Source organism: Protopterus annectens, chromosome 1.part0, assembly GCF_019279795.1.
Source record: "Protopterus annectens isolate FY-2018-M chromosome 1.part0, PAN1.0, whole genome shotgun sequence".
In the NCBI taxonomy this organism is placed as follows: Eukaryota; Metazoa; Chordata; order Ceratodontiformes; family Protopteridae; genus Protopterus; species Protopterus annectens.
Window position 1 is genome coordinate 1,370,734,564 of NC_056725.1, and position 23,355 is coordinate 1,370,757,918.

Here is a 23,355-nt window from a genome sequence, read left to right on the forward strand (position 1 = left end):
ATCACCCTAGATATCCACATCCCGCTCCCACCCCACCCCCCATTAAGGGAGCCATGGTAAAAAATTTCTCCAAAGCCAACTCAGTGCTTCATAAGACAGAAGTGGCGAACTTCATGACACCCATGCAGATGGACAATACAGTTACGACTGCTGAATCATACACAAATGCACTCTATAAGCACTTACATGAGTGCATGGATTGTGCTATCCCAAACAGAATCAAGACGCTATCCTCCAAAAAAAGGAAAACAGTCTGGTGGTCCCCTGTATAAACAAACTCTACAACAGAAGGAAGAAACTGTTGCAAAAGAGAGTAAAATCCCATGAGTGAAGGAGCTCCCTGAACAGCCTAAGTAAGAAGCTGAGATCCCTTATAAAATCCTCCAAAGCTAGCTATGAAAACAAGATCATAACTGATTCTAAGGACAACTACAAAGTATTCTATAGCTATGTCAAGAATCTCAATGGTAACACCCAGATCTGCTCTGAGTTACAGCACAATGGCACAAAAATTACAGAACCAACTGATATTGCCAACATCCTGGCAGAAAGGTTCAGTGCTAACTTTACCCTCCCACCCCCTAAAGGGCCCATATCTATGTAGAAAGAATGCAGAGTCCTTGTAATCACAACTAAATAGGTAAAAACAGCACTATCTAAAGCCAAAAACACAGCATCCATGGGAGCAGACAACATCCCAGGCAGCATTTTACATGAACTTCAGAAAAAACTGGCTCCCCACCTAATCACCATGTTCAATCATAGCCTCACATCAGGCTTTGTGCCCACTGAATGGTGCACAGAAACAGTTATCCCACTCCACAAAGGGGGAGCCACCACTGATCCTGGGAACTATTGCCCTATTAGCCTGACAAGCCTGGTCTGCAAGGCCATGGAGCGTATCATCATGGAATTAATAAACATAGACATTGGTAACCTCCAAACTCTGGACCCCACCCAGTTCGGGTTTGTGAAAGGCAGATCATGCCTTCTGAACCTGGTCGACTTCCTTGAGGCAGTCACCAAAGCTGTAGATGAGGGTAAGGTGGTTCACACAGCCTATCTTGACCTCGCCAAGGCTTTCGACATCATCCCCCATTCTGGAATTATAGCTAAACTCACTGAACTAGGTATAAATCCCTATGTCACAGGAAGGGTTGCCAACTGGCTCACTGACAGTACCCATACTGTAAAAGTTGCAGACTCCAAATCTGACTTCAAACCAGTGACAAGTGGAGTACCACAGGTTTCAGTCCTGGGACCTCTCCTGTTTGGCATGTACTTTTCTGAAGTGCAGGCTAACACAGAAGGCCTCTGGCTAATGAAGTTCACAGATGACTGCAAACTAAGAGCTATAGCCGAGTCCCCAAATGATGTGGACATCCTACAGAAGGGCCTCACTGAGACAGATGCCTGGTGTCAGAACCATGGCTTCAAGGTCAGTGCCAAAAAGTGCATTGTTATCCCCTTTGGTAAAAACTCTGTACCCATGAACTGCCACATAGGCGGCAGTCTTCTTAACACCAAATATGTGATAAGAGACCTTGGGACCCAGGTGGACAGTAGTCTCTCCTTTGGTAATCACATTGCCACAGTAGTCAGGAAATCCTTCTACGTGGCACACCTCATCACAAAAGGGTTCTCATCCAGGAAAAAAGAGGTCATTGTTCCCCTCTACTCGACACTCATTAGACCCATTATAGAGTACAATGCCCCTTTTGAAATGTACCTCACAAGACATCTGCAGCAGCTGGAAATGCCACAGAAGTACCTCACAAAGAGGATTACTGGCCTAAAACAGATGCCCTACACTGACCGTCTCAAAAAAACTTCAGCTTTACTCTGTAGCATATCGCCTACTCTGAGGTGATCTCTGCCTGACATATAAAGCTATGTCAAACCCAGAGCTGTTGGACATGCTACACCTAAAGAAATCCCAATCCCTCTGAGCTACACACTCTAGGGACCTAAATCTTGTCACCACAATAAACAGGACATGCTGCAGGGATAGATTCCTGTCCCAGAGACTTCCCATACTCTGGAACAAGCTACCCATCTATGTCAAGCAAAGTCCCTCATTAACACTCTTCAAGAAAAACCTTGATGAGTGGATAGGAAATAGGAAATACACCCTGGGGATCACTTCTGTGGCTCTGCTCGACAGGGGCACAGGAAATTGACTTTCTTGGGTTGGCATAAGCCAGGGAACTTTGTTGGCTAGGCTTACTTAGGCCCTTGGGCCGATAGCCTAGTATCTACCTATGAACCTATTGTTTTAAACTAGGACTGTATGTCCTGAGTTTTTTTTTTTTTGGACATGAACTTTTTTCTTTTTTTTTTCAGTCTGCAGGTATGTCATCAAATGGGGTATTACCCAGAACACCACCCAATCTGATATCACCAGTATAAATGTTTGCAAATTCACTGTTTTCACTACTTTATTCACTACTTTCACTACTTTATTTTAATAAAGTATTCTACTTCTTGAAATAAAGAAAGATTTGAAAAAGAAGAACAGGCTTCTGCATTCACTTTTCTCATTTAAGCTTTTATTCTCAAGATTACAATTATTTTTCATGGGAATTTTGCTTCAGACCTGACCATTCCCAATGAAAAGTAAGAATTCCAATCAACATTAAACAATGATTATTACAGATAACATCTCAACAAAGGGATATCTCCTACTAGCTCCAACTCTTCCAGGGGCAAGAAGGTTATATATACATTTCCTGTGTTCTGGGTTTCCTATGTTCCTATGTTATGGGCTTACCAGTACTTCCCTAGTTGGTGAGTTGACACTTCTTCAACCTCACATTTTCTGGCAGGGCAGGCCATTAAATTATTATTATTTTCTTGAAAATGGAGTATAACACTGACACATGGCTACCTTGTAAAATAAGCATTATTTTCTGATTCCATTTGATTACAGCTAGAGTCTATTTATAGTAATTGAGCTATATACCCAGGTCTCATTGGGTAAAATTGATGAAATAAAGATATATTATATTATATTTTATTATATATTATATATTATATTATATTATATTATATTATATTATATTATATTATATTTAGGCAATAATCCATATCAGGGTGTGGGTATCAGAGGATTTACTGACTGTTATTATGGTTTGATCACAAGGCAAAGCCCAACTGATTAAACAAAGACAACCATGGGTAAATTCTGTGATATCCACACCAAGCACTAGATAATTGCTATTATACAATAACATTATCTAAGAAAAAAGTTGTATTTTTTTAAAATAATGTCATTACATTAATTAAAGGAGCTTTAGTGCTCTTCCAACAGTTTCTACTATTATGCAGTTCCCAAAGTATGTACTGCTCATGTTCTATGCCTTTTTTTTCTTTTTTTAAGAAAGTCTATGGGCCAGATTCACGATGGCTTGCATGGAGTCTACAAGTAGAGTAAGACTCCATGCAGCCATCATGTCCGACGAGCGATCCACGAACAGCCTGTAGGGGCGTGTAAGAGAGCTCCTAACACGTCTCCTACATGGAGAGGGCTGTGATATGCAAATTACCTCACTTGCAGCCGAAAGGCATGCAAATGAGGTAAATTTGTGATCCAGGAAGCAGAAACCTGTCCGAGTAGGAGACGTGTTAGCTGCAGAAATGTACTCATTTGACAAATGAGTACCGTTCTGCAAATAGCACAATGGAGCCTTATCAGCTCCAAATAAAGGTTGCATATGGTTGAGGAAGCATGCCAATGGCCAAATATATGGCCATTGGAAAGTTTCCCTGATGCAAAATGAAATTTTTTTTTATCCGGCGATTTCCGATGTTTAAGCATAGTGCAGCGCCACGCAAACGGGGTGCGCTATAAAAATCATAAAATAAGGCAATAAAAGCCACAAACATGGAATTTATGAAAATTGTCAAATTTCAATGTAAGGGAATAGCAGGCTGAAGACAACATGGCCACCGAGTAGGAGTTGCTAAGGGGAGAAGCCCAGTCTAAGACATGTAACCAAGCATTAGTAGGCAATCCTATGTAAATGAGTGTTAGGATAGTGAATCACACTTTTACATAGCAAATGAGCACAGTCAGTGGAGTGTAGGAGTAGGATATGGGGAGGAACAGAGTAGGAGATAGGTGACATCACAAGTGGGGTATGTATGAAAGTAGTGCAGCTCATTAGAGGACAGTGGCATCTGTTAGGTGTCAGTTAGACATCATGGAAAGAGGTGTGTCAACAGGTAAAACAGGGAAAGCCAAGAAATGGAAGGTGTATACTGTGGATAACACCAAAGTTTCTTGCTGAGTGGGTATGCATGAGTGTGCATGCCTGTAAACCCGAGTAAGACAGAGTGCACGTGTGAAAGCATGAGTGTGTGCGTTTAAGCTGGAGTAAGCATATATAAGGCTGCTTAAAGAGTTGTAAGCACGTTTGCGCTGGTGTGCACGTTTTAACCCGAATAATGAAGTTTTAGTCCATCTAAGCATGTGTGCACGTGTGTTAGATGCTGTGAGCGTGTTTGTGCTTGTGTGTGCGTCGCTCCCCCTGAGGGAACAGAAAGGAAAAAGGAAGCACAACAAATAGCAGGAAGCTACCAGGTGATACCAGTAGAGCTCGCAGGTGAAAACAATCCAAATCAGGCAATAACACAGGCAGATCATGAGCCTAGCCCAGCCCAGCACTTAAAACTCTGCAAACAACAGTGCAATTTGTTTCTCACAAAAGACACTGAAACACTGGAGTATGCTACTAGAAGTGAAAACTGAAACAGCTTCACTCAGGCAAAAAATGCTAGGGGCTGCCATTGCTGTTATAAGATGACATATGCAACATGCTGAGGGTGGTGACAATGCAAATGCTGCCGGACAACCCACAGTGAGCAGACGGAGAAGAGTGTACAGGCCCAGGGTCACCTAACAGGGGTTACATGAGCTGCAGATAGTGGAGCACTATCGAGTGGACAGAGACCTCCTGCAGCAAATTGTGGAGCTGTGCAGGCCATGCCTCACACACAGAACCAACAGAGGGGAACCCATCCCAGTGGAAACTAAGGTATGTGTTGGCCTAAGAATACTAGCAACAGGTACCTTTCAGAGACCAACTGGTGATATGATGGGGATATCACAGGCATCAGCATCCAGGGCACTGCACCAGTTCCTGGATGCCATGTCAGCACATGTCGGTGATCATGTATATTTCCCCAATTCCCATGAGGTATTGGCCAGCAATATGCGTCTCTTCCAGCAAATAGCAGAATACCCTGAGGTAGTGGGTGCAATAGACTGCACACATATACTCATCAAAGCACCAGCCGGTGAGCGGGGTAGGGCCTACATTAACCACAAGGGCTTCCCCTCCATCAACTGCCAGGTCATGTGTGATGCCCAGGGCATAATAATGAATGTGTGTGCTGGCTGCCCTGGAAGCTACCATGATTCCCATATCTGGCATCTGACGCAGCTGTACTAGACATTTGCCAATGGGGACATCCCACATGGTCACTTAGTGGGGGATGCTGGCTATGCACTGGAGCAGTGGCTGATGACACCCATCAGAAATGCACACACACATGAACAAGAACGCCATAATGAGGCACACGCACAAACACGAAATGTAATCAAGCATGTGTTTGGGTTGCTCAAGTCACGGTTCCGGTGCCTGGACACATCTTGTGGAGCCTTGCAATACTCACCAACTACATGTACCCAAATTGTCATAGTATGTGCTATGCTACATAATATGATCCTGCAAAAACAGCTGCAACAGGACCAGTATAGGCCTGGGCCAAACAGCCCCCCACCAGTGCCAAGGCCATCACAGGCAGAGCGTGACTCGGAGGAGGAACAACCTGAGCCTGCCCCAGTAGGCAGATGGAGGCGTGCCCAGTATGCCTTGGCCTTGGCAAAGAGGCAGCGCATAGCACATACACTGGCTCAGTAGGAACCCTGGAAATTATACCTCTCTCTGACTCGCACATATAGTAAAAGGGATGCCTAACTTGTCACTACCTGTTGCCAAACATGTATAGGGAGTGCAGTATGTGCATCCGACATAGGCAGCCCTGCAGCACCACCTGAGGCATGACTGCCATGTGTTAAGCAATGTAATGTAGTGCTAAAAAGCATTTACTACCATGTTGTATATGCAAATTTGATGACCTTCAGTAGCATCCTACCCTCACCAAACATGAGGCCACACTATGAAGACAAGATGATCAATTACAACAATTGGCTTAAGTATTGGTGTCAGTGAAAGGGGATTCAATGCCTGTCAGCCTGGGATGAGATGCTCGACAAGACATGATGCTTTGCTAGGGATGGATTTCACCTATCACCTGTGGCCTATTGGATATTGCCAACGGCTCTTGTCACCCCCATAGTGCCTTTTCCAGGTAAGGCTCAAAACACAAACCCACCTCCATAGGTATCACAAGGGATAAGAAAGTATAAGTAATGCTACTCAATGCCAGAAGTCTAAACTGCAAGATGCATGCACTCCAAACACTCCTCAGCATGGAGAATGTTGATATCTGTGCAGTAACAGAAACCTGGTTCAAGGCTCCCAAGAGCACCATAGCATTCACAGGTACACTTCATACCGTGCTTTACAGCTGCAAAACATGGAACAAACTACAAAAGGAGGGTGAGTATCAATATTTGTCAAAGATACCCATACTCCCAGGTTGGTGGCACAGCATGAAGCATCAGAGACTACCCATGTGTAACCAACAGTGGGTAAAACCACCTTCCAGTTCATAGCCTGCTACAGACCACCCTCCTAAACCCAGGAACCACACTTGGCTGACTGAAGAACACATGAAAATATGAAGAGTTCCCCTAACACCATTATATTGGGTGGCTTCAACTACCCAATCATACACTGGGAGCATTACCCTAGCTCCAACACCCTAGACCAAAGGTTCCCAGAATTTATAAACCAAAATGCTATGGAACAACTTGCTACCACTCCCACAAGACGGGAAAACATACTGGACCTGATCATCACCAACATGGGGACTCTATGCCCAGGACCAGAAGTGTATCCATCACTGGTACGATCACACCAGATAGTAATCTCACTGGATATTCACATCCCCACCCCAGCCCATGGCCACAAAACCACAGTGAAAAATGCTCACTAAAGCATATGTCACACATCTCAAAACTGAGGTGGAATCCTTCACAGCCCCTGTGTCTGTGGAAAATACGGCCCAGACCTCATAACCCTTTATAAATGCATTCTATGAACACGATCAGGAATGCATGGATCATGCAATCCCAAATAAAACCAAGACCCAATCCTCCAAAGGCAGGCATCCTGTTTGGTGGACCTCAGCCATAAACAAACCATACAATACAAGGAGGAAGCTACTATATGATAGATCCAAATCACAAAAAGGGAAGCCATCTCTGACTAGTATTATTGAAAAACAACATCCACACATAAAATTGTCTAAGGCCATCTGTGAGATAAAAATCGTACAGGACACCAAGGATAAACAAAAGGCATTCTTTAATTATTGTAGGGACCTGTGTGGGAATCCCCAGGTATGTTCAGAATTAGTCCAAAATGATAAACAATACAACAAACCCACAGACATTGCCAACATCCAAGCTGACAGGTTCAGTGCAAACCCCCCCCCCCCACCAAAAGGGCAAATATCTATCCCAGCAGAGTGCTGGCCCCCTGACATTGCAGATGCGCAGGTAACAGCCAGCCTCTCCAAAGCAAATCACACAGCATCAATGGGGCCAGACGGTGTCCTGGGCTGTGTCCAGCATGAACCCCAAGCAGAATTGAACACACACATAAAACCACTGTTCAATGTCAGCCTTACCACACGATATGTACCCAAAGAGCAGTGTACAGCAACAGTGGACCCTCTCCACAAAGGTGGTGCCTCAACGGATACTGCAAACAATCGTCCCAGAAGCCTGACTAGGTTGGTCTGCAAAGCTATGGAAAGGATCATCATGGACCTCAGAAATAAACATATTGGGGACACACAGACACTGGATCCTACCCATTTTGGCTTTGTTAAGGGCAGATCCTGCCTCTTAAACCTGGTTGAGTCATTTGAAACAGTCACCAAGGCCATTGACGAGGGGATGGTGGTCCATACAGCCTACCTGGACCTTGCAAAAGCCTTCCATACACTACCTCACTTGGTCATCATAGATAAGATCACCAGCTTCAATAGAAACCCCTATGTCACTAGATGGGTTGCAAACTGGCTCAAGGACAGAATCCACATGGTCTGAAATGCTGGAGCCATGTCAGACCACAAACCAGCTACAAGTGGCATCCCACAAGGCTCAGTCCTGGGACCTTCCTTGTTTGGTATATATTTCTCAGAGGTACAGGCCAACACAGAAGGACAGTTGGTGAACAAGTTTGTAGATGACTGCAAACTGGGTGCCATAATCGACCCTCCAGCTGACACAAGCATCCTACAAAAGGGCCTCACAGAAAAGGACAACTGGTGCCAGAGCCATGTCCTCAAGCTAAACACAAAACAGTGTATAGTCCACCCCTTTATCAAAAACTAACCCAGATTCATGAAGCTTGCGCCAAACACAGGCGTAGCGTAGGCGGCATAATGCCAAATATGTCCGCCGAGTGATTCAGGTACAAACCAATCCCACGTGCACTACCAGCATACACCAGAGCTACGCAGCCCTCAGCATAGGTATGCAAATCACCCCATGTGCAGTGTTGCACCATGCTAATGAAGGCATACAGCGATTCACAAAGTGGTGCAGGCGTAGAACAAGCCCATGGAAATGTAAACCAAAAAACACGGTTTACATTTTCCCAAACAAAACATCGGAGATATGGAAGTGGACCACATGCATGTATTACAAAGTTAACATATGCCAATGGAGAAATACACAGCCAATGGCACAAGAAAAGATGCACAACACCTAAAAAACAACTTTTAATGTCATGTCCACAGTAACGCACAGTACAACCACAGGGCATGTGTGTGCAAACAGGAATACAAAGGAAATATATAAAAATGGCAGAAAATCGCAATGAAAGACAAATCAGGATTGCACCATAATATGCAATGGTAGGCATGGCACACCACAAGCAAGGAGCAAGGGTTGCCAGGGGCCCGCGACAGTGTTCGGCTCTGTAACTATTTATTAGTAGTCAATGCCATGCAAATGAAGCAGGTAATACTGAATCGCAAACGTCCCGCCGGATTAAGGCTGTACCTGATGGCACAGCGCACTAATACCAAGAAGTGTATCAAAGGTGATACATGACATCAGCAGAGGGGTGTGCCACCGTATCAGTAAGCACATTGGAGCAATGCAAATCTGGCCTGGCCATTGCTAAGCAAAGCTGAAGGACAGGGGTGGGGAGGAGGGTATAGAACCGTTTAGCTGAGAGCACACATGGTGCTCAAAAGCGCATGTGTACGGGGATGAACTCATGCCCGAAACCCATTAAGCGGATGCATGCGCCGCGAACAATAGCACAAACAGGAAGGTCATGGGAAGAAAAGAAGGAAATGCCGAAGCAAGGTAATTGGCATAGTAATGAGCAATTAATGCCAATCAATACACGGTGGCCATTTGATGACAGTAGACAAGCCTGCATGCAGAATCCTGCAAAACAGAATAGGGGAGGCATAGGATTGCAAAGAAAGGTGTGGAGAACCTGGAATGCAAAGATAGGAGAACTGTCATAGCAGAGCAAAGCAAACCCACAGTAGATTGGCAATAGCACACATTATGTAAGATAAGCCAGGTCTAGGAAAGTGCAAATGAAAACAGGCAGCTGGATGCATGCCAGCAAATGGTAGGTGTAACGTGCACAAATGTAAATGGAAAGGCAGGAGGTAATTCATGGCATCCAAATGTAATGCAACACCAAAGGCAGCAGAATAGCGGTTTCATAAATAAAACACAGAAGATACCCTGTAGCCACGATCGTACATACACACCCTATGACATCATCAGTGTTTACAGCAGAACAGTATAAAGTGTGAAAGCACCCAACATGCACCCAACACACACCTGTATACTCCCAAACACCGCACCATAGGTGCAAACAGACGGGGAACTTTTAAAATGTACATGTTGGGAGCTGCCATAGCTGTGATTCATCAGCATGTGTTACAGACCGATGGTGTTGTGGAGGATGATGCCGACAACCAGCGTAGGCCTCGGAGGAGGAGAAGAGTGTTCAGACCAAGGGTAACCTGCCAGGGGCTACATGATCTGGAGATAGTACAGCATTACAGGGTGGACAGGGACATCTTACAGCAAATAGTAGAGCTGTGCCGGCCACGCCTGAGAACCAGAAACAACAGAGGGGAGCCCATCCCAGTGGACACGAAGGTATGTGTAAGCTTGCAAATACTAGCCACAGGTACCTTTCAAAGGCCAACTGGAGATATAATGGGGATATCACAGGCATCGGCATCCAGAGTACTACACCAGTTCCTGGATGCCATGTTATCACATGCCAGTGAGCATATACACTTCCCCCGAACTCAGGAGGAGTTGGCCAGCAATATGCGTCACTTCCATCGTGTGGCAAACTACCCGGAGGTACTGGGTGCGATAGACTGCATGCACATACAAATTAAGTCACCACCCGGTGAGTATGGTAGGCGCTACATAAACCGCAAGGGATTCCACTCCATCAACTGCCAGGTCATGTGCAATGCAAGGGTATTATCATGGATGTGTGTGCTGGCAGCCCTGGAAGCTACCACGACTCCCATATCTGGCATGCCTCACAGCTGTATCAGGTATTTGTCAGGGGGACATCCCACAAGGTCACCTTGTGGGTGATGCTGGCTATGCACTGGAGCTGTGGATGATGACCCCCATCAGAAATGCACACACACCAATGCAAGAATGCCATAATGAGGCACACGCACAAACCAGAATCATCATCTAGCATGTGTTCGGGATGCTGAAATCACAGTTCCGGTGCTTGGACACATCTGGTAGAGCCTTGCAGTACTCTCCAGGCACGTGTGCCCACATCTTCATAGTATTTGCCATGCTACATAATATGATCCTGCTGAAACAGCTGCAGCAGGGTCATAATGGGGGAGGGCCTCACAGCCCACCGCAAGTGCCAAGGCAACACAGGCACAGAGGGATCCAGACCACGGACACACTGTGCCAGCCCCAGTAGGCAGACGGAGGCGTGCCCAATATGCCTATGCCTTGGCAAAGAGGGAATGTATAGCACATACCTTGACAGTGTAGGCTCCCATGGACTGACACCCCTCCCCACCTGTACACAGTAACATGGATGGCACACAAACACGACTACCTGTAAATTGTGATGTATAGGTGGCCCACTGTGGAATCCTACATAGGCAGCCTTCAAACATTGTACACGCAACAGCCATGGGAACACGGAGCTGTCAACACCTGAACAGTAGATGCGCCCATCAGCATCTGTCGGTGCTGTGTGTATAGGTTCCCAGGTACATCGGTAGGTACAAGCCCGATTGTCAGAGGCAAAACACTAAACGGGGCAAACAGTGACACCCGTCACCAAAACATCGAGTAAGCAACTGTTGCGTACTGGAGCAGAGGCAATCACGGGAGCACATGTGTGTAAGCACTGTCCTACACACAATCATCACGGATTACCCGCCGCGTTACTGAAGGGCTCCACAAAATGTCATCATGGATGTCGTGTCAAGGCAGGGGATGTACCCATGACAGGCAGTAGTCACCCCGGCATGCTGCATCCACGGTCGTATGAAGGTGTAGCAAATTATCGGGTGTACCTAATTGTGATATACATACCCAGTGCTGGAGTACAGCCAGTAAACATCACATGGACATACCATTAACTGGACCCATCAAGTTGTAAACTAACGGAGTCATCCATGTGAGTGTAGTGTGGAGTAACTGCTGTAGTGTACTACACATTCAAATTGACATAATTCATGTACAACCCCCAGATGTCCAAGTGGTACATGCAGTGACTGTCGTGCATGTTCCTGGTCCCACGTCCCGCAAGGGATGTAACATAATCCCGACGGCACGGGTAATGCAGTCCGGATGCAGGTCATCAGAATATGTGTAGCACACGTTAGCAGGAAAAAGCATTGCCCACAGCTGGTAAGCGATGTTTAAATACGACTATATGGATATGCGTGAAACAGGGCTAAGTGTCTCTGACCACTGCGCAGATCACGGTCAATGATGTACAGAACAGGTGACACCAGCATTAGTCACCCCTGAACAAATAGCGCCTGCTCTGAAGGGTAAAATGACCACTGCCAGGAGTGGAACAGGCAGTCATGTACACAATCACCCAACACTATTGCTAGGCAAGATGCGACGGTAGGGTTGCCACAGTTCAAATGACCAATGTGGGACATACGCCAGATGTCAGCAGGACGACACACACCCAGCCAGGATGAAAACCAGAATGACAGTATTTTGCATAGATAAAAAGCTTATAGTTTAGTAATGGTCGCAGGTACGTGTTCCGTGTCCTGTAACATGTAGGTGGGTCAGATACAGAATAAGTGTGTCATGCAACAATGGCATAAACTATAGGGAATATGTTTGTCCTAAAGTCGCAGGACATTTGCTATGTTCACAAATATTTCGCAGGACACAACTGCACAAAGAGGGATTGTCCCTCGCAAAGTGGGATGGGAAGTAATCTCAACCTATGGCAGGTGTGTAATGTGACAGGTACAGACACAAACATGCGGAGTCTAGGAAACACAGTATACACTGACAAACACACAATGAAAGGCGTAGCGTGCCTGTCACCACCCCTGTCCGAGATATGTATATATATATATATATATATATATATATATATATATATATATATATATATATATATATATATATAGCTACACATATATCATACAGATAGAAAGGGCGATAGTATGATATATGTCAATATAAAAGGGGTCACAGGCATCTGCAAATATATAGATAGGTCGACGACATTCTAAACAACTTTGAGGTACAAATAAACAGGATACCGCCAACTATGGAACGTGTCACACACCGACACGCATAAACAGGAAGATGAAAGACAGAAAGAGCACAGTACTGGAACAGTAGAACCGTGAGCAATAGGACGATAGTAAAGACATGTAGTCACCACTGTCGGTAGTGTGGATCACGCAGGTACCATGTACAACTGTGGTTGTGAGTGATGTAGCCTGTGTATGTGTGTGATGAGGGTGCCATGTGTGTTCCCATGTGACTGCAGTGTGTCGTGTGTGTCCGCATAGTGTGTCTGTAGGTGGCAACTCAGAGGTAGATGACTACGGTAGGTGTGGGTATAGCTATCCGTAGGCATGCAGTAAACACCTGTCCCACATTGGGAGGGACAGCCCCCCCGGACAGGTGTGTCCTGACATGAAACATTAGAAAGGGGAACTGTCCATGAGTGTAGGACATTAGTATGTCCCACATAATATGCAATAGTTGCAGGAAATACTCATGCATGTATGTAAGAAACAGAAATGTTACATGCAAACCAATAGGTAGTGAAGGACCAAGAACAATAGATATGTCATGAGGATAAAAGTATGTGCTATCCTGTGTACTGACCATGGCCATATGTTAGCCCGTAAACACCACTGTGTGACCCGCAAGTGTCCAACTATGGCCATATGAAAAGGTGGCAAGTTATGTGACAGAGGGTCTGACACCAACTCCACTGCAGTGACTGCAAATATCTGGGGCAGACATACACGGGATAGCGTTCATTTACAAATATCTCTGCACATATCTCCGTACATCCGGAGGTATGGAAGTATCAACCGCACCTGCATACCATACTGAAACCAATTAACAATGGCCCACAGTAAATTCCCGTAATAGAAGTCTATTAAGGGATAGCACTGTAATTAGGGAGGAGGCCCACACACATATATATGGACTACGTAGAAATGCAAACCCCACAAAACCGTACATGCTACATACACCCGCCTATATCCCCCACACTGTAAACAATAGCAATACAGACCGTAACCACAGCCCAAACATCTAGTTAGTCAATTACATCTGCTGAACCGTTGACATACCTTGTGAGAGACATTTAAAGGCGCCATGCAAAATTGTATCCATTGTATAACGGAGCAAACAGCGATGTTACAGGTGTTTGCAATAGTCCTTTATCAGACGGGTGGGATGACAGGTACAGTCACAGGTAGAATCACACACAATCCACGGGGGACATGACCCCAAAATAGACTTGGCTCTACACAAAGCAGTTGCAATTACACACAACAAAACACAATACAGGCCGTTTTGCCATCACAGGCAGGCGTGACTGGGAGGAGGAACAACCGGAGCCTGCCCAGTGATGATAGGCAGATGGAGGCGTGCCCAGTATGCCTTAGCCTTGGCAAAGAGCAGCCTATAGCACATACACTGGCTCCAGTAGGAACCCTGAAATTATACCTCTCTCCTGACTGCACATATAGTAAAAAGGGATGCCTAACATCACTACCTGTTGCCAAACATGTATAGAGTGCAGTATGTGCATCTGACATAAACAGCCTGCCTTTCCACCTGAGGCATGATTGCCATGTGTTAAGCAATGTAATGTAGTGCTAAACAGCATTTACCACCATGTTGTATATGCAAACTTGATGACCTTCAGTAGCATCCTACCCTCACCAAACAGGAGGCCACAATATGAAGACAAGATGATCAATTACAACAGGTGGCTTAAGTATTGGTGTCAGTGAGGGGATTCAATGCCTGTCAGCCTGGGATGAGATGCTCGACAAGACATGATGCTTTGCTAGGGATGGATTTCACCTATCACCTGTGGCCTATTGGATATTGCCAAAGGCTCTTGTCACCCCCATAGTGCCTTTTCTAGGTAAGGCTCAAAACACAAAGCCACCTCCATAGGTATCACAAGGGATAAGAAAGTATAAGTAATGCTACTCAATGCCAAGTCCGGCTGCAAGATGCACACACTCCAAACACTCCTCAGCATGGAGAATGTTGATATCTGTGCATTACAGAAACCTGGTTCAAGGCTCCCAAGAGCACCATAGCATTCACAGGTACACTTCATACCATGCTTTACAGCTGCAAAACATGGAACAAACTACAAAAGGAGGGTGAGTATCAATATTTGTCAAAGATACCCACACCCCCAGGTTGGTGGCACAGCATGAAGCATCAGAGACTACCCATGTGTAACCAACAGTGGGTAAAACCACCTTCCAGTTCATAGCCTGCTACAGACCACCCTCATAAACCCAGGAACCACACTTGGCCGACTGAAGAACACATGAAAATATGAATATTTCCCCTAACACCATTATATTGGGCGGCTTCAACTACCCAGTCATACACTGGGAGCATTACCCTAGCTCCAACACCCTAGGCCAAAGGTTCCCAGAATTTATAAACCAAAATGCTATGGAACAACTTGCTACCACTCCCACAAGAGGAGAAAACATACTGGACCTGATCATCACCAACATGGGGACTCTATGCCCAGGACCAGAAGTGTATCCATCACTGGTATGATCACACCAGATAGTAATCTCACTGGATATTCACATCCCCACCCCAGCCCATGGCCACAAAACCACATTGAAAAATGTTCACTAAAGCATATGTCACACACCTCAAAACTGAGGTGGAATCCTTCACAGCCCCTGTGTCTGTGGAAAATACGGCCCAGACCTCATAACCCTTTATAAATGCATTCTATGAACACCATCAGGAATGCATGGATCATGCAATCCCAGATAAAACCAAGACCCAATCCTCCAAAGGCAGGCATCCTGTTTGGTGGACCCCAGCCATAAACAAACCATACAATACAAGGAGGAAGCTACTATATGATAGATCCAAATCACAAAGGAAGCCATCTCTGACCAGTATTATTGAAAAACAATGTCCACACATAAAATTGTCTAAGGCCATCTGTGAGATAAAAATCATACAGGACACCAAGGATAATCAAAAGGCATTCTTTACTTATTGTAGGAACCTGTGTGGGAATCCCCAGGTATGTTCAGAATTAGTCCAAATGACAAGCGATACACAACAAACCCACAGACATTGCCAACTTCCAAGCTGACAGGTTCAGTGCAAAACCCCCCTCCCAACAAAGGGCAAATATCTATCCCAGCAGAGTGCTGGCCCCCTGACATTGCAGATGCACAGGTAACAGCCAGCCTCTCCAAAGCAAAGCACACAGCATCAATGGGACCAGACGGTGTCCTGAGCTGTGTCCAACATGAACCCCAAGCAGAATTGAACACACACATAAAACCACTGTTCAATGTCAGCCTTAACACACGATATGTACCCAAAGAGCAGTGTACAGCAACAGTGGACCCTCTCCACAAAGGTGGTGCCTCAACGGATACTGCAAACAATCGTCCCAAAAACCTGACTAGGTTGGTCTGCAAAGCTATAGAAAGGATCATCATGGACCTCAGAAATAAACATATTGGGGACACACAGACACTGGATCCTACCCATTTTGGCTTTGTTAAGGGCAGATCCTGCCTCTTAAACCTGGTTGAGTCATTTGAAACAGTCACCAAGGCCATTGACGAGGGGATGGTGGTCCATACAGCCTACCTGGACCTTGCAAAAGCCTTCCATACAGTACCTCACTTGGTCATCATAGATAAGATCACCAGCTTCAATAGAAACCCCTATGTCACTAGATGGGTTGCAAACTGGCTCAAGGACAGAACCCACATGGTCTGAAATGCTGGAGCCATGTCAGATCACAAACCAGCTACAAGTGGCATCCCACAAGGCTCAGTCCTGGGACCTCCCTTGTTTGGTATATATTTCTCAGAGGTACAGGCCAACACAGAAGGACAGTTGGTGAACAAGTTTGTAGATGACTGCAAACTGGGTGCCATAATCGACCCTCCAGCTGACACAAGCATCCTACAAAAGGGCCTCACAGAAACAGACAACTGGTGCCAGAGCCATGTCCTCAAGCTAAACACAAAACAGTGTATAGTCCTCCCCTTTGTCAAAAACTAGCCCAGATTCATGAAGCTTGTGCCAGGCACAGGCGTAGCGTAGGTGGCATAATGCCAAATATGTCCGCCGAGTGATTCAGGTACAAACCAATCCCACGTGCACTACCAGCATACGCCAGAGCTACGCAGCCCTCGGCATAGGTATGCAAATCACCCCATGCGCAGTTTTGCACCATGCTAATGAAGGCATACAGCAATTCACAAAGGGGTGCAGGCGTAGAACAAGCCCATGGAAATGTAAACCAAAAAACACGGTTTACATTTTCCCAAAGAAAACATCGGAGATATGGAAGCAGACCACATGCATGTATTACAAAGTTAACATATGCCAATGGAGAAATACACAGCCAATGGCACAAGAAAAGATGCACAACACCTAAAAAACAACATTTAATGTCATGTCCACAGTAATGCACAGTACAACCGCAGGGCATGTGTGTGCAAACAGGAATACAAAGGAAATATATAAAAATGGCAGAAAATCGCAATGAAAGACAAATCAGGATTGCACCATAATATGCAATGGTAGGCATGGCACACCACAAGCAAGGCACAAGGGTTGCAAGGGGCCCGTGATAGTGTTCGGCTCTGTAACTATGAATTAGTAGTCAATGCCATGCAAATGAGGCAGGTAATACTGAATCGCAAACGTCCCGCCGGATTAAGGCTGTACCTGACGGCACAGCGCAATAATACTGAGAAGTGTATCAAACGTGATACATGACATCAGCAGAGGGGTGTGCAACCATATCAGTAAGCACATTGGAGCAATGCAAATCTAGCCTGGCCATTGCTAAGCAAAGCTGAAGGACAGGGGTGGGGAGGAGGGTATAGAACCGTTTAGCTGAGAGCACACATGGTGCTCAAAAGCGCATGTAATGCGAGGATGAACTCATGCCCGAAACCCATTAAGCGGATGCATGCGCCGCGAACAATAGCACAAACAGGAAGGTCATGGGAAGAAAAGAAGGAAATGCTGAAGCAGGGTAATTGGCATAGTAATGAGCAATTAATGCCAATCAACACACGGTGGCCATTTGACGACAGTAGACAAGACTGCATGCAGAAACTTGCAAAACAGGATAGGGGAGGCATAGGATTGCAAAGAAAGGTGTGGAGAACCTGGAATCCTAAGATAGGAGAACTGTCATAGCAGAGCAAAGCAAACCCACAGTAGATCGGCAATAGCACACGTTATGTAAGATAAGCCAGGTCTAGGAAAGTGCAAATGAAAGCAGGCAGCTGGATGCATGCCAGAAAATGGTAGGTGTAACGTGCACAAATGTAAATGGAAAAGCAGGAGGTAATTCATGGCATCCAAATGTAATGCAACACCAAAGGCAGCACAATAGCGGTTTCATAAATAAAACACAGAAGATACCCTGTAGCCACGATCGTACATACACACCCTATGACATCATCAGTGTTTACAGCAGAACAGTATAAAGTGTGAAAGCACCCAACACGCACCCAACACACACCTGTATATTCCCAATCACTGCACCATAGGTGTAAACAGATGGGGAACTTTTAAAATGTACATGTTGGGAGCTGCCATAGCTGTGATTCATCAGCATGTGTTACAGACCGATGGTGTTGTGGAGGATGATGCCGACAACCACCGTAGGCCTCGGAGGAGGAGAAGAGTGTTCAGACCAAGGGTAACCTACCAGGGCCTACATGATTTGGAGATAGTAGAGTGTTACAGGGTGGACAGGGACATAGTACAGCAAATAGTAGAGCTGTGCTGGCCACGCCTGAGAACCAGAAACAACAGAGGGGAGCCCATCCCAGTGGACACAAAGGTATGTGTAAGCTTGCAAATACTAGCCACAGGTACCTTTCAAAGGCCAACTGGAGATATAATGGGGATATCACAGGCATCGGCATCCAGGATACTACACCAGTTCCTGGATGCCATGTTATCACATGCCAATGAGCATATACACTTCCCCCAAACTCAGGAGGAGTTGGCCAGCAATATGCATCACTTCCACCGTGTGGCAAACTACCCGGAGGTACTGGGTGTGACAGACTGCATGCACATACAAATTAAGTCACCACCCGGTGAGTATGGTAGGCGCTACATAAACCGCAAGGGATTCCACTCCATCAACTGCCAGGTCGTGTGCAATGCCCAGGGTATTATCGTGGATGTGTGTGCTGGCAGCCCTGGAAGCTACCACGACTCCCATATCTGGCATGCCTCACAGCTGTATCGGGTATTTGTCAGGGTGACATCCCACAAGGTCACCTTGTGGGTGATGCTGGCTGTGCACTGGAGCTGTGGATGATGACCCAAATCAGAAATGCACACACACCAATGCAAGAATGCCATAATGAGGCACACGCACAAACCAGAATCATCATCGAGCATGTGTTCGGGATGCTGAAATCACGGTTCCGGTGCTTGGACACATCTGGTGGAGCCTTGCAGTACTCTCCAGGCACATGTGCCCACATCTTCATAGTATGTGCCATGCTACATAATATGATCCTGCGGAAACAGCTGCAGCAGGGTCATAATGGGGGAGGGCCTCACAGCCCACCGCAAGTGCCAAGGCCAACACAGGCACAGAGGGATCCAGACCATGGACACACTGTGCCAGCCCCAGTAGGCAGATGGAGGCGTGCCCAATATGCCTACGCCTTGGCAAAGAGGGAACGTATAGCACATACCTTGACAGTGTAGGCTCCCACGGATTGACACCCTTCCCCACCTGTGCACAGTAACATGGATGGCACACAAACATGACTACCTGTAAATTGTGATGTATAGGTGGCCCACTGTGGAATCCTACATAGGCAACCCTATAGCCATGCATAACAGACCAGTGAGGTGTGTAGGGCAATAGTCCCAGTTGTGCAGTGTGGCACCACCTGTAAGGAGTGTTACAGTTGCTGTGTGCCAGTCAGGGGCCACAATGTCTGGTACAAGGCTATTACTGAATATGGTGTCCCAGTGGGGAGAAATGCTGTTCAGAGTTCTGTGGACATCACAGCCTGGGATATTGCAGGGTGACAAGGGGCCTGTGTCCTAGGACATATAGAGTGCAGGTCAGTACTGTGTAGGTTTGACTGCAGGTACACCGCAATGTACCTGCAAGGAATGTGGCCTTGCAGGGAGTGAGAGGGTGTAATGTTGGCAATGAAGCCATCGGACAGGATGTTGCCAACATCACCTGTTACTGTCATGTTCCAGAGTGTGTATGTGTGAGCAGATGTGGGTATTGCATACGACTACTGACATACTGCCAAAATGCCCTGTGGTACATCTCGGAATGTGTCGCAGTAATGTGTATGTAGCTAGTTATGGTGTATGCGATATGGGATCCTGTGGCCCTACCGAGGCTGACCAGTGAGTCACCCCACCCATAGGAATGTACACCACTGTGTAACAGCCCCCACCAGTTGTTGTAAAGTATGTCTGTGGGACTGCACCCCCAGAGTGTTGTCTGTATTCTGGTGTGTACCTGAATGGCTCTGTGTGGAATAGCATGAACCACATTGTCGTGTACATGCTATTGAAGTGCACTGGGGTATGTCTCAGCGTTTGCATGTGCATTGTCCACCTGCACGTGTGTCACAACAACAGCTACTGCTGTCATACGACATCTGTAGTTGGTGCCGGTATGTGGCTAACAAGGGTGGGTAGCAGATGTTCAGAATCCACCAATGAGGGGACAACCACAGGTGTCGAACAGCAGTCACATGTTGGTAGTGTCCATGTCAAGGATACTGTTGGTCTTGGAGGTGGTGTATGGGTCGAACCAGCTGAGCGGAGGTTATGACTCACGCACAGTGTACGCCTAATGTGTCAGTACATGTGCGGCTATCACAGCTAGGTGTGGGTTACTGTCAGTCTCACATTAGTAGCAGCAGTAGTTCCAGACACAGTCATATGCACATGGAGCACCTGTGATGCATTGTGCGAAGTAACCAGCCGGGATGTGTGTACAACATAGTGGAATATGGGCACACCTCAGCTGTGGGTGTGCCAGTCCAGGTACATGCCTGAGAGGTACGGTCTGTCTATACCCAGTCATTGCAGGTGTGCTCTGCAGAGCCAAGAGGTAGGTCCCAGTCACTGCAGAGATATTGTAGTGATGCAGTATCAGGTGTGCCTTGCCTGCGTGCATCACAGAGGATGATGTCAAGCATTGTGTGACATGACCACATGCTTTGCTAGCCTGTGCCCGTTCTGGTGGTGACTATTATTGGGCACTGTGCAAGACAGGCAGTATAAAAGCAGCAAGAGACCAACATGTGATCTCTACTCCCAGGGCTGACAGGTGCAGGTCAGCTGTGTCACAGCATCATGTTGTTTGGCCAGGTCAGTCAAAGTAGACGTATACTAGATGCCTGTGGAATGACAGCAGAAGCAGGGACAACTGTTGAGAGTGACACAATCATTCGTAGTACAGTGGTAACAGGTCCGGATGAATGCAAAATGCTTCCCAGGGTGTGGACCACACCAGCAGGGTGACAACACTGGTGGGCTAGTGCATGTCCCTGCACACGTAGTCTGTGCCCTGAGTGACAACATCTGTCACACAAACATGGAAGGGGAGTCATACCGTACCTGCTGACTTGTGGCATGTGTGCATAGGTTATGTTGCAGAACCAGTTACTTGACAGCAGAATGTAAGTGACTATCGCCTTGTGTAGCCTGCTGAGTGGAACAGCAGTGTGACTGCCGACAGTCACCTAAGACAGGTGTGTGGAGTTTATGATGACACCCTATTGGCTGTATGTGATGGGCACATGTGTCTGTTGGCTATAGGTTGGTGTGGTTGTGTTTGGCGATGTGGGCTGTTGTCGGTGTCCGCACAGAGTATGGAGGGGTACTGTACAAGGTGTCTCCATATGTGTGGCCTGTGGTGGGGATCATGTGGGACCATGTGATGTGTGGGGTGCGTTGCCAATGTTCCTCAACCCCACATGACTGTCAGGTGCAGTCAGGGTTGGTGACAGTATAACCCCAGCAGGGCTGCATATGTGCATCCCCCACAGGCTGTACTGTTGTATGTTGGGAGGTGTGCATTGACTGTGGACATGAGAATACCTCTATTGCCACATGTACAACATAGTCATCATAGTGACAGGCAATAGCACTGGTACGTGCCAGTTGGACATGCCTGTATATAAGTGGTACGTGGCAGGTGGACAGGCTGTAGAAACCACCATGTCTCACGAGGTATGTGAGTGATGTGTATACGACAGCTGTTGTACAGTTATCAAGCTGGAAATGTATGGACAGACAGTGTACTTGTGAGGACTGGTGTGAAATGGGTGCTAAACTAAGCAGTAGCTCATAACGTGCCAAGAAGCTCTGAACAAGTGCTTTGCATGTCCACACATTACAGATAGGGTGTTGTATACTATCAACCCACATGTGTTGACTACAGTCATGACTGGTGGTACCACATCAGAACACTGCCAGGTATGGTCTGCAGGTTCATGAACCATTATCAATGTAGATGTTAGCAGTACATATGTACAAGACAGTACGGATATTCGGCTACAGACGCCTGTGTATGTCACAGCAGTGTTCTACTAGTGGCCTGTTGACAGACTCACAACTACCAAAAGTGCTACAGTGACATGTGCATATCACACGGTGTCAGCTACAGTAAACCAGAGTTAATGTGTTGTACCCCACCCACATTGTAGCCCATACCACACAGACAAATGTCAGCTATCTGTGTATGTGATGATGTGAATGGCCATGACCTATGGGCAATTGTTGTCACAGCGTTGTGAACAACATACAGAATGGGCTGTGTGTGTGATGTGTATGACATATGTGCACATTCTGGTGGATGATATCAGCAATGGCACCAGTAGGGGAATACCCCCGTACCCATTAGGAAACACTTAGGCTATGGTCAACAGTATGGACACTGTGTTAGGGATGGTGTAGTGTAGTACACCTCCCTGAGCTGGGGACATCTCCCTGGCCCTTTAGGTAGTCATCCAAGGTACCCATGACATGACAGGGTGGTATCCATGTGCACAGAGATCATTGGACAGACATACACAGCACCCGTGCGACCAATATTGGAATACACATCACCCTCCAGGGGTAGGGCCCATGCGTGGATGGCCGATACCAGCCTCCACAATACTCACCTCCAGTATGCAGCATGCTATCCACCTTGCATACAGACATATGTAACACTATGCTGTTAGACATGCTACATGTCGATAGCCCGATCTGAAAGACATACGTCATAGACAACCACCATCCTACGACTAGGATGGCCACATGCTGGACAGATCCCTGTGTCATACCTGTGACATACTCCCACCATACCATGCAGCCCTGTCCACATAGCTGCATATATCACCCCTGCCATACATGGTGTG